General features: G+C 44.9%; 1 long non-coding RNA gene across 1 annotated transcript; it reads right to left on the bottom strand.

Annotated features, from left to right (window-relative positions):
• Positions 1–257: 257 nt before the first annotated feature.
• Positions 258–12892, bottom strand: LOC139246183 (uncharacterized). The gene is made up of 3 exons (XR_011590316.1): positions 12812–12892; positions 1481–1639; positions 258–1194 (listed from the first exon to the last, which is right to left on the bottom strand). It is a non-coding gene; the product is annotated as an uncharacterized lncRNA (long non-coding RNA).
• Positions 12893–13313: the final 421 nt, after the last annotated feature.

Here is a 13313-nt window from a genome sequence, read left to right as displayed (position 1 = left end):
AAAGCTGAGAAACTGCTGTGTGTGTGCAGCTCAGACATCAATGGTGCCGATCACCTTGTGCCAGTTAAAGTTTACGTTGATTGATGTTAAGTTGTATTTAACCCTTTCATGATAAGGAATCACCAGTGTGTAATGGTCCAGCTATCTGAGACAATGCGCAACAAGGTTATGTTCAATAACAAAAATTTATTATCAACATTGGTCTGAAATCATAAATATCACAGCCAATAACACCCAACCCCTGCCCACACCTCACTTTTTCCACCATTGACATAAATCACATGTTCAACATGTCCAGCAACACAGAATACAAAGGCAGAGCAGGAGCGTGGTCCTCAGCCCGCATACATTGCAACAAATTGCATACAGCCAGATGGAGATATAACAAAGCCATCACCTGTGCACATGCACCTCACTTTCCTTCCCCCTCTCCTTCTTCTCCCCACTTCTACCCCTTCCCTTCCTCGCTCCGCGGTGCCTGGCCGAGGAGCTGCTCAGGTAGTGCCTCATTGGGGGGGATGAAGGCAGATGCAGTCGTTGCACGGCTACGAGAGCGGGGGCTGCTGAGGGGGCAACATTCCTTCAGCAGGATCTTGGTCCTTGCTCTCAACTGCCGTTCGCAGTGGTGGTGCGGAACCTAGAGATGGAGTGCCGCACTCGGGGATCACTGGGAGGCCTGTGGCAGCAGTGTTTATGGCTATCGCATCCAGGGACTCCGCCATGCATGGAATGTACTTGGTCATGGTGGGCAACTGTCGGGATATGCCCCCCAATGCTTCAATGAGCTGGTCACCAATGTCTACAGTCCTCCTGGACAACTGTACCATCTCTCCGCTGTCTTGTCGTGCTCGTGGAACAGACCTGCCACGTCCACGAGGCCTCCGCGGGGTCGGCGCCGTACTGGGGACAAATGGGGTGCCCTGTGGAGAGGTGCTTGGGGCTGGTACCTCCAGAGTGGAGTTGGGAATGACCGGAGGACCACTAGATGGCCTTGGGATGGAATGACCTCTGGAGCATGGTGAAGCAGGTTCTTCTAAGTCCGCGCTCCCATCCGTCTAGAACAGACTCAGCGGATTGACGGGTGAGAATCGGAGCTCCTCAGCACCAGATGTAGTAGGATCGTCCGCCGACTCCTGCCCCGCGCTCCACCTTCTGGCCTCTGTGGTTTTGTCTGGGGCTGCGCTGCTGGCTGAGCTGCAAGATACAATTGAGGTTATTAGAGGAGAAGTGGGTGCTAGGGTGACAAGGTGAGTCCAGCGCTACACACAGCATATGCACGATAAAAGCACCACTACTATCAAGATCATCACAGACATCACATTTCATGACCATCAACACATTTGCATTGCAATGATTTTCATTCGGCCAGCATTATTTCTATGACACTTTTAGAAATCATCTATCATATATGATTATTTGGATATGAGTGGGTGTGGCATCTATTGACTTTACATAACGCAATGGTGTAAGCTTTACTCACGTGGCATCACTTCGGGATCTGCAGATGCGTCCGTGGCTGTCTGGGGGTGCTTCCCCACGAGTATGAGCATTCGCTCCTCCATCTCAGTGATGTCGCTGGGGACTGGTGGCCCCCCCCACCCGTTCGCCTCTGCACGGACCTCATCGTCGATAGCTTCTTCTGTAAAAGGTGACAGGACGATATGGCATGAGATCATTGCGTGATATCATTGCTAGGTACTGTTACAGAGACTGATACAACACATAACCGACAGAGGTAATCATGATTATTATGATTATTATCATTCTTTACCTGTGACACCAGGCTTTGAGTAAAACATTCCCGGTAAAAGTGCAAGACCTCACATCTGCTGATAGTCACCCATGACTGTTACAAATCAAATTATAGAAATACATAAGTACATGTAAATCAATGTAATACTTACTCTTACGGATCCCACAAGGTTGCTCTATCTCTTGCGGCATTTGTTGCCCTCATGCACCTCGTTGGCCGCCGCGAGACCACCTCTAGTCCATATCCTCTGGTATGTCTTTGGGGTGGGCTTCCCACGCCCTCCCTATGTCAAATCACCCCAGCGTAACTCGACCTCCTGCAGGAGGGAGGCAGTTGCCTCGTCCGAGAACCTCCTGGTTCTTTTGCGGCCTCCAATGTGCTCCTCTCCCACCTCACTGCTGTTTCTAGCATCAGTCTCCACAGCATGCTATGATGCCTCCTCCTCTCTCTCTATTATAGGCCAAATTCAGTCAAATATGTGGCTGGTAACAACTACTTTCTGTTTGGCTACTTGCTGTGAAGCCCTAAAGTCTCCCTCCTTCCTCCCAAAGCAGCCACACCACACCCAGCCACGCCTTCAGTCCCTCTGAGCTCCCTCTCTCTTTGTCTCCTCTTCTGCGCATGTCATGGTGACCCTTGACCTCCAGAATCGCAGGAATCGAGCATTGCCATGCCGTTGCTAAGGATGGCCACACGTTATGGCTGAAGGTCAAAAACATTTAACGCTACCGCCCATTTTATATCGCTCGCGGTAACGCCCATTTTCAAAAGTGGAGACTTGGTGGTTTGAGAATGGGCGAGAAGCTGGCGATCTGAAAATCCTTTTTTACCGCCCACGCCGGAAATTTGGGCAATAACCAGAAAAGTGGAGGCTCTAGCCCATAGAAATTTACAGCGCAAAAGTAGGCCATTTCGGCCCATCGTGTCTGCGCTAGCCGACAAAGAGCTACACTTCCCTCAGTCAGCAGCCCTGAAGATTACATATAAACCTATGAACAATGAATAATGGCGGAAAGGTAAAGAGCACCCCGCCCCACACAACTGCGACACCCCCTGCACCGCAACATTCTACATTCCACCCCAAACCATTTTCAAAGGTATGCTACTTTTGTGCAATACAATCACTTCCATGTCTCTGGGTGGGAGAGAAGCAGTTGCAGACAGCCATTTTGAGACATTTCATAGAACCATGGAATGATACAGCACAGAAGTAGGCCATTCGGTCCATCATGTCTGTACCAGCTTTTTGGTAGAGCTATCCAATTAGTCCCAGTGCCCTACTCTGTCCTCATAGCCCTGCAAATTTTTCCCTTCAAGTATTAATCCAATTCCCTTTTGAAGGATGCTTTTGATTCTGCTTCCAGCACCCTTTCAGGCACTGCATTCTAGATCATAACAACTGCCTGTGTAAAACATTTTTTCCTCATGTCACCTCTGGTTCTTTTGCCAAGTACGTTAAATCTGTGTCCTCTGGTTATCGACCCTCTACCACTGGAAACAGTTGAAGCAAGCATATTTAGTTGAGGTAGCCATTATCTACACAAAGTTTACCTTCGGGAGTGTTTTTGATGCAATGAAATATGGAACAAAACATGTGGTGCATTTGGCTGTCTCCTTTGAATTACTAGTAAATTTTGTTTTTATCTTAATTTGAAAGTATAGCCTAGAGCATTCCCTTCAACTATATGATGCTAGATATGGTAATCCATCAGCACGGATGGCACAGCCAAAAACTGTTGTACAAGCAAAAATTACAGAAAACTTTTCTGGATAGTTAACTTACAGACGTAAAAATATGTGCATAATGGCTCATTATCTTATTTTCAGTGTTCTAAATATTGTGCAGTAGGGGGACATTGTTGGGTTTAATTTAGAACTGTAAACCTTTTAAGGTAGCAGGGCAAATTGATAAGGCATTTAAGAAAGCTTATGAGATAGGGACATTGAATACAAAAACAAGGAAGTCATGCTAAACCTTTACAAATTGCTGGTTAGGCCTCAGCTTGAGTATTGTGTTCAATACTGGGCACCACACTGTAGAAATAATGTCAAGGCCTTGGAGAAGGTATAGAGGTGGTTTACCAGGATTATACTAGGGATGAGGAACTTCAGTTATGTGGAGCGATTGGAGAAGCTGGGATTGTTCTCCTTAGAGCACAGAAGGTTAGGGGTAGAGGTATTCAAAATTAGGCGTGGTTTTGGTAGAACAATTAGGGAGAACTGGGTCGGTAACCACGGTCATAGATTTAAAATAATTGGCAGCAGATCTGGAGGAGAAATGGGGACAATATTTTTCCTTGAAGAGGTGTCTGCTGCACATGGTCCATGTTTCTGAGCCATACAGGAGGGCTGGTATTACTACAGCCCTGTAGACCATGAGCTTGATGACAGTTTTGAGGGCCTGGTCTTCAAACACTCTTTTCCTCAGGTATATGCCAGCTGTGGGCTGTGGTTCAGCAGGTAGCTCTCTCACCTTTGAGTCAGAAGTTTGTGGGTTCATAGTCCCACTCCAGGAACTTGAGCACATAAATCCAGGCTGACACTCCAGTGCAATGCTGAGGGAGCGTTGCACAGTCAGGGGTGCCATCTTTTGGATGAGACTGCTCTCTCAGGTGGATGTAAAAGATTGCAAGGCACTATTTTGAGAAGAGCAGGGGAGTTATCCCCAGTGTCCTGGCCAACATTTCTCCCTCAATCAACATAAACAAAAAAACAGATTATCTGGTCATTATCACATTGCTTTTTGTGGGAGCTTGCTGTCCACAAGTTGGCTGCTGTGTTTCGCACATTACAACAGTAACTACACTCCAAAAGTACTTCATTGGCTGTAAAGCGCTTTGAGACGTCCAGTCATGAAAGACACTATATAAATGCAAGTATTTCTTTCTTTCTTAAATTCACTAATTCCATGCACTAATTCCAAAGGAGCCTCACTTCAAAATAGGCTGACAATACTGTAGTACCAGTTCGCTAACCCACATCCTCTTTTGGGAGCACAAGATTGGTGAATTATGTACAGATTAAATGTATAAATCTCAAAAATCTATTATTTACAATGTGATCGTTTCAGCATCAGTTTTTTCTTTAGTGACCAGTATATCAAAATAAATGAGATGCTTCAAATTTAGTTTTACTTAATGTATGCAACTAATGATACATTTAAGTTATTTTTCCAGGTATCTCTGGGGATTGTCTGCGAAACTATGGCAATACCTATCACTCAGATAATACCGTGTAGGAGAGCACTCGGTAGTAGGACGTCACCATGAGGACCAAGGGAAGAACATAAGAACATAAGAATTATGAACAGGAGTAGGCCATCTAGCCCCTCGAGCCTGCTCCGCCATTCAACAAGATCATGGCTGATCTGGCCGTGGACTCAGCTCCACTTACCCGCCCGCTCCCCGTGACCCTTAATTCCCTTATTGGTTAAAAATCTATCTATCTGTGACTTGAATACATTCAATGAGCTAGCCTCAACTGCTTCCTTGGGCAGAGAATTCCACAGATTCACAACTCTCTGGGAGAAGAAATTCCTTCTCAACTCGGTTTTAAATTGGCTCCCCCGTATTTTGAGGCTGTGCCCCCTAGTTCTAGTCTCCCCGACCAGTGGAAACAACCTCTCTGCCTCTATCTTGTCTATCCCTTTTATTATTTTAAATGTTTCTACAAGATCACCCCTCATCCTTCTGAACTCCAATGAGTAAAGACCCAGAGTACTCAATCTATCATCATAAGGTAACCCCCTCATCTATGGAATCAGCCTAGTGAATCGTCTCTGTACCCCTTCCAAAGCTAGTATATCCTTCCTTAAGTAAGGTGACCAAAACTGCACGCAGTACTCCAGGTGCGGCCTCACTAATAACCTGTATAGTTGCAGCAGGACCTCCCTCTCGCAATGAAGGTCAACATTCCATTCGCCTTCCTGATTACCTGCTGCACCTGCAAACTAACGTTTTTGGGATTCATGCACAAGGACCCCCAGGTCCCTCTGCACCGCAGCATGTTGTAATTTCTCCCCATTCAAATAATATTCCCTTTTACTGTTTTTTTTCCCCAAGGTGGATGACTTCACATTTTCCGACATTGTATTCCATCTGCCAAACCTTAGCCCATTCGCTTAACCTATCTAAATCTCTTTGCAGCCTCTCTGTGTCCTCTACACAACCCGCTTTCCCACTAATCTTTGTGTCATCTGCAAATTTTGTTACACTACACTCTGTCCCCTCTTCCAGGTCATCTATGTATATTGTAAACAGTTGTGGTCCCAGCACCGATCCCTGTGGCACACCACTAACCACCGATTGCCAACCTGAAAAGGACCCATTTATCCCTACTCTCTGCTTTCTGTTAGTTAGCCAATTCTCAATCCATGCTAATACATTTCCTCTGACTCCGTGTACCTTTATCTTCTGCAGTAGCCTTTTGTGTGGCACCTTATCGAATGCCTTTTGGAAATCCAAATACACCACATCCATCGGTACACCTCTATCCACCATGCTCGTAATATCCTCAAAGAATTCCAGTAAATTAGTTAAACATGATTTCCCCTTCATGAATCCATGCTGCCTCTGCTTGATTGCACTATTCCTATCTAGATGTCCTGCTATTTCTTCCTTAATGATAGTTTCAAGCATTTTCCCCACTACAGATGTTAAACTAACCGGCCTATAGTTAAACATCTGTAGTGGGGAAGGAACTCAATGTTGCTCCTAAACTGTCACGGAAAGGCTTCCTTGGTTGAAAATATCTCTGAAGAACATCTGCTGTAACTTCATGGAAGAAGCCTGCTGGTTTCTGGTTATTATAGTGGGTGGCTTGATAAGAGAGCCCATTTGCTGTGCCCGCTGAACCCAATCAAAATGCATCATGATGGTGTCTGCACTATTCACTTCTCTCACTGCTGTGGAGACTCTTTGAAATCTCTCTCCTTCATTAAGCTCACTAGCTCCAGGTCTGAATTGGAATAAAATATTCTCTGGCTCTGCAGCTGCAGAATACTATACAACATCTTCAGTAATGACCCTTAATAATGACTTAACAAAGAAAAAAAAAATCAGACTTTTTCTCTCAATTTTAGCCAGCCTTTTTACCTTTGCTTTTGGAGGCTAATGTTAAGCACCCATTATTTCCCATTGAAGCTTTCTCCAAACATGATCTGATTTTTTTTTTCTTATTTCCCTAAACTTAGCGAAGGGAGGGATCTTGGGCATGCAGTGTATGAACACGTGGAAAGGCATAACTTTTTAAAAGGGAAATCAATGTGCAGTCAGGAAAGGAAGGTCATGTCTATCTAAACTGGAGCCTTTGGAAGAGATGACAAACATGGTGGGTGGTGAAATGTAGTTGATAAACTAGGATTATGTGCATAAACTGTTTCCAAGGCTCCTCCGGCAAAGTAATGCCGGCCGAACAGGAGCAGCTGCGAGCAATTTCCCAGCTAATCTGTTAATTAGAACAGTGTGCTGATTAAAACAGAGATCTAGGGATTGTATCATTTGTTCTTTGGATGTGTGCGATGCTGGGAAGGCCACATTTATCCAGTGACATTGACAGAACAGCAGTCTGTATTGAAGTAGTATCAGATATACATTTTCCTGCCATTTTTCCCTCTTTTCCCTCTAAATTTTCTCATGAAGTGATTAGGATAAATTTTACAAAAGGCCCCGAGTCACATGCAACCAGTGCATAACTAAAACCTAGGATCATCTGTTATGTGCTTCCTGAGGGTGAGGCCCTATTAGAGATGTGGTGCTTGCAAAAATTTACCCTGTTGATCCCTGATAGGGTACAGTTTCACAGGAACTGATTGCCATCCAGTACCCCACAAAGTGGGCTTTCTACATGTGGAGTTTAGACCATGAGTGTCAACTGACTATTTGATTTTGGGGAGCATCACAGATGATCCCAATACTATTCACACTTGCTGGCAGGGATCACTGGTTTGAAAGAGATCATGTTGTTGTTATATACGGTATTGGTGAGTGTGCAGTATGTTGAAGCTGAAACCCATCCTGTTTCAAATGATACGATTTGAACTTTGTAAATAAGATGCTTTAACTGGACTGGAGATGGCAAATGGCAGGTTTCTGTTAACTGCTGTTTTTTGCCATTTGGTTTTGCAAGTAAAATGAATACACAACTCCATCAGGGGGCATCGGGAATTCTCTCTTGGTTGTAAAAGCTTTGAAGGCTAAAAGTAATTTTTGGGGTCATCAAATTATGGATCCTTTGAAGATAATGGCCCAGAAATCCGGTTTCTCCTTGCGGGCGTTCGACTGGATTCTAGAAATAAGAAGCGCAGCTACCTGAAGCTGCTGTGCCCACGCGAGATCCCGGTCAGGAGGCCTCCCCTGACTACGTGTTGCAGCGCGTGCACATCGGGACGTGCGCAGGCCTGGAGCTGGAGTCACATGGCTCTGGGCAGCCAATTAGGTAAAGTATATTCTCATTCATAATAATGGAAACTCTGTAAGTTGGAGTTCCCATTATTATGAATGAGAAACAGCCCCCAAAACACACATAACCAATAATAAAAGATAGAAATAATGCACAACATATTTTTATTCATTTAAATTAAAGTTATAGTATATAAAAAAAATATATTTTTCTGATTTTTTAAAAAGTTTTTTTAATTATGGTTTAAAATTAACTTACCATAATGGGGAAGGTTTTTAACAATAAAATGTGTTTTTAAAATATTATTTTACAATGTTTTTGTGTGTTTTAAAACTCTTACGCCTGTAAAAGTAGACCATGTGCATTGTGCGCTGAAAACCGGCTTTTGCGATGCCTTCTCGGGTCCATACACAATCAGTACAGACCCAGAGAGGCCGGGATTTCAGGGAACGGTTAGGTTATTTTGTAGGTCTCAGGCAAAAATGTTCAGATTGTGAAACAGTCTGCCATTGTGAGAGGAGGCATATAATCATCTCAGGGCCCGGCTCATCTTATAGAATCATAGAATGGATACAGCACAGTAGAAGACCATTCAGCCCATTAAATCCGTGCCGGCTCTCTGAAAGAGCACTTCAGCTAGTCACACTCCCCCGCCCTTTCCTCGTAGCCCTTCAAATTGTTTTCCTTCAGGTATCCAATTCCGAAATCTCTTTTGAAAGCCACAATTGAATCTGCCTCCATCACCCTTTCAGGCAGTGCATTCTAGATCATAAACACTCGCTGTGTGAAAAAGTTTTTCCTCGTGTCACCTTTAGATTTTCTGACAATCATCTTAAATTTGTGTCCTCTGGTTTTCAACACTTCCGTCAATGGGGACAGTTTATCTCTATCTACTCTGTCTGGACCCCTCATGATTTTGAACACCACTGTCAAATCTCCTCTCAACCTTCTATGCTCTAAGGAGAACAACCCTAACTTCTTCAGTCTATCCACGTAACTGAAGTCCCTCATCCCTGGAATCATTCTTATGAACCTTTTCTGCACCCTCTCTAAAGCCTTCACATCCTTTTTGAAGAGTGGTGCCCAGAATTGGACACAATACTCTTCCTTGGTAAAGACAGATGCAAAGTACTAATTTCGTACCTCAGCCATGCCCCCTGCCTCCATGCATAGGTCTCCATTTTGATCCCTAATCAGCCCCACCCCTCCTCTTACTAGCCGTTTACTAGCCTAGAGAAGACTTTCAGATTCCCTTTTATGTTAGCTGCCAATCTATTCTCATATTCTCTCTTTGCCCCTCTTATTTCCTGTTTCACTTCCCCTCTGAACTTTCTATATTTAGCCTGGCTCTCACTTGTATTCTCAACCTGACAACTGTCATCCGCCCCCTTTTTCTGCTTCATCTTACTCTCTATCTGTTTCGTCATCCAGGGAGTTCTGGCTTTAGTTGCCCTACATTTCCCCCTCGTGGGAACATACCTCGACTGTACCTAAACTATCTCCTCTTTAAAGGCAGCCCATTGTTCTATTACACTTTTGCCTGTACTTATTAAGTGTTAAAAACATTCAGGATTCATCCAGATCTCAAAAGCTGGTAATGCACATCCTATCTACTTGGGAGTTAAAATTGATTTAAGGATCCATTTACCTCTCCATTGAGAAAAGATTTGGGATTTCTTCAAAGAAATTTAGTAAATGAGGAAGTGACCCTTTTATTCTGAGTTGTGAGCAAGCTGCCCAGGCTAGGTACATCTTCGTGGCAGCTTGAGTGGTGACTTCCATTTACTTGAAAACTGCATGTCTGAGTCATTGCAGTTCAAGATTATTTTATGGTTGAATATAAACCATGCCTGCCGTGGTTGAATAGTTGGCAGCGTGTGCAAGGTGTGAGATGTGGGTGTGAGTCTTGCAGAAGTGGTAAGTGTGTGAGGGTGAGGTGAAGCTATGATTGTGAGGTACGAGCCGTGATTGTTGGTCGATGAATGATGGGTGTGTTGCATTGAGCAGTGTGTGAGGCTAGTGGTACAGATGATGGGATATGGCATTTGAAGATGCATTCATCGGGTGAGGTCATTAAACATCTTGTGGCACTGGATCTAGGTCCTGGGGGCAACACTTGTGGCACTGACGGCTTGTGCAATCTCCTCCCACAGCCTTCTGGCACGCTGCCTGGAAGGCCTCCTGCCCCACTGCGAGTAGAGAATCTGGTTTCTACCCTGGTCGCAGCACCAAGACAGTGCTTATCAGATCCATCAGTGATATCCTCTTTGACTGCTGCAGTGGCACATTGTCCCTACACAGTCAATAAGACCATTCTCCTTCAGTTAAAGGGGAGGGCCACTGCGAGCTCTGCAGCCACTTTAGTGGTGCCCACTGGGCCACCAGGGTGGGCTTCAGCTGGGGCAGCAGTCTAGCATCCAAAAGGGGATTCCGGGTTGCCTGTTGGCGGCCCGGCCGAACCCGTGGCCGTCATTGTTGTGCCAACTTCAGAGTCGGTCGACAATTAAAATAAAATGTCGGTCGCAGCGGAGCGCCCTCCCCTTTAAAGGCAGATGCGCCGCCCAGCCACTGGCAGCTTCCCACCAGGGAAAGCTGTTGGGACCACCGAGCAATTTCACCCGCGGGGCAGAAAGGGTTCGCTGCCGGGTGGTAAGGGGTCGGGGCCTGCCCGACGGGGCGGGAACACGGGGCGTGGCAGAAACCCGATTCTTTGAGGCGGTAATGGACCTTAAGGAGGGGGGCAATTTCGGCTCCCTTATGTTTAACTTTTAAAGGCCTGGAATAAAGATAAACCTGTTACTGTTAAGATTAGGCATCACAATTAAAATGTTTATATACAAGCCTAAATCTCAATCCATTTCATGTTTATTGCCATTCTCAGAACAATTGACTTCCCTTACATATAAAGAAAGACTTGCATTTATATAGCGCCTTTCACAACATTCCCAAAAACTTTACAGTAAATTAAGTTCTTTTGGAGTGTAGTCACTGTTGTAATGTGGGAAACGCAGCAGCCAATTTGCTCACAACAAGCTCCCACAAACAGCAATGCGATAATGACAAGATAATCTGTTTTGTTATGTTAACTGAGGGATAAATATTAACCATGACACCATGGAGAACTCCCCTTCTTTTCTTTGAAATAGTGCCATGGTATCTTTTACATCCACCTGAGGGGGCAGACAGGTGGATGTAAAAGATCTTACAGCTTAACACCTTGCCTGAAAAATGGCAACCTCAGCATTGAAGTGTCAGCCTAGACTTTTGTGTTCAAATCCCTGGAGTGGGACTTGAACCCACAACCTTCTGATTCAGACAGCAAATGTGCTACCCACTGAGCCACAGCTGACACGATGTAAAATGGCTGAATGTGTTGTATTTTTGCAATGTAACTTAACTCCTGATGAATGGCTTAAATAGTGTGTTGTTAGTTTGGCATACAGAAAATGCAGTTAACACTGCTAAACTATCTCAAATACTTTAAATCTTGAGAGCTTAGAAATCCTCCCATATACTCATTTCCACTGCCTGAAATTCAACAGTACCTCCTTACCCTCTGACAACAACAACAACTTGTATTTATATAGCACCTTTAACATAGTGAAATGTCCCAAGGTACTTCATAGGAATATTATGATAAAAAATGTGACACCGAGGAGAGATTAAGGTAGGTATCAAAGAGGTATGTTTAAGGAGTGTCTTGAAGGAGAAAAGAGAGGCAGAGAGGCAGAAAGGTTTAGGCAGGGAGTTCCAGAGCTTGGGGCCTAGGCAACAGAAGGCACTGTCACCAATACTTGAGCGATTATAATCAGGGATGCTCAAGAGAGCAGAATTAGAGGAGTGCAGACATCTCAGGGAGTTGTGGGACTGGAGGAGATTACAGAAATAGGAAGGGGCGAGGCCATGGAGGGATTTGAAAACAAGGATGAGAATTTTGAAATTGAGGCGTTGCTTAACAGAGAGCCAATGTAGGTCAGCGAGAACAGGTTTGATGAATGAGCAGGACTTGGTACGAAAACCCAGGAGCAGCATTGTCATGGAAACACCATCAGTTCCAAGTTCACATCCAAGTCACACACCATCCTGACTTGGACATTCATCACTGTCAATAATCACCGGGTCAATATTCTTGGAATTGTCTATCTAACATCATTGTGAGAGCACCATCACCAGAAGGACTGCAGAGTCTGAAGGAAAGGCCCATCACCACCTTCTCAGAACAAGTATAAATGTACCTTTTACTGCATCGTCCACATCATGGGAACAAATAAAAAAATAAATATTTTCTCTTCTATCATGTGGCTCTCTTACACAACAATCACAATGATCACGTTATTGAAAACACAAAGGGGTGGAAATTCAGTCATGCCTGTTTTGCAGTGTTGATCCAGGTGGAGCGATATATTTTGTGCCAGGAATGGTTTGCATCTGCAGCCAAACAATTCAGCAGCTGGGCCCTGAGTGTGGAGTGGAGTGCTAAGGGAGGAGTTCCCCACCTCTTTTAGAGCAACTGAAAAGCCCAACTAGACAGCCGGCCTCGGAGCGCCCTAAGGGAGGATTCCCTGGGGAAAAAAAGGGCAAAAAACCCATCAAAAATATTCCCAATACGTTACTGATGCCACATCAATGTAAATCACAAAAAAAAGCAATCATACCTACCTCAGGTCGGCATTCCTTCCCTCATTGCAGCTGATACAGCTCGGACCGCCAGCTTTCCCAGGTGGTCCCACTAGGACACGCTACGGGGCGCTACGGATCGCGCACGAACCAAATTTCGAAACTGTGTCGCAACCAGGGGCGTTGCACACCGGCTGGCCTCTCCCGGGTGGTACTGCTCTGCGCCCCCGCAAACCCAGCACTGAATGTCCCGGTGGGGTGCTCGAAGCTGGTCACCCTCACGGAAGTGATTTCTGCTGCCATTACTGCCCCTCTGGGGCACAAACAGAGATAGCAACAGACCGAAAATCCAGCCCATACTGTTTGTACACAATCTTTTTTAAAAACCTTGCACTCATCTCTGATAATTTGCAAGCGTGTGCTTGATTCCTGTGAGAAATATGAAGCATTGGCACAAGTTAAACATAAAAATAGTGGGGTGAATTTTAACCTGGAAAAGCATCTGGGTTTGGGAGCAGGTGGGGGGTTAAAACCGGGTAAAATT

The sequence above is a fragment of the Pristiophorus japonicus genome, chromosome 1 (genome assembly GCF_044704955.1).
Source record: "Pristiophorus japonicus isolate sPriJap1 chromosome 1, sPriJap1.hap1, whole genome shotgun sequence".
Classification (NCBI taxonomy): Eukaryota; Metazoa; Chordata; class Chondrichthyes; family Pristiophoridae; genus Pristiophorus; species Pristiophorus japonicus.
This window is presented reverse-complemented; position numbering and strand designations above follow the sequence as displayed.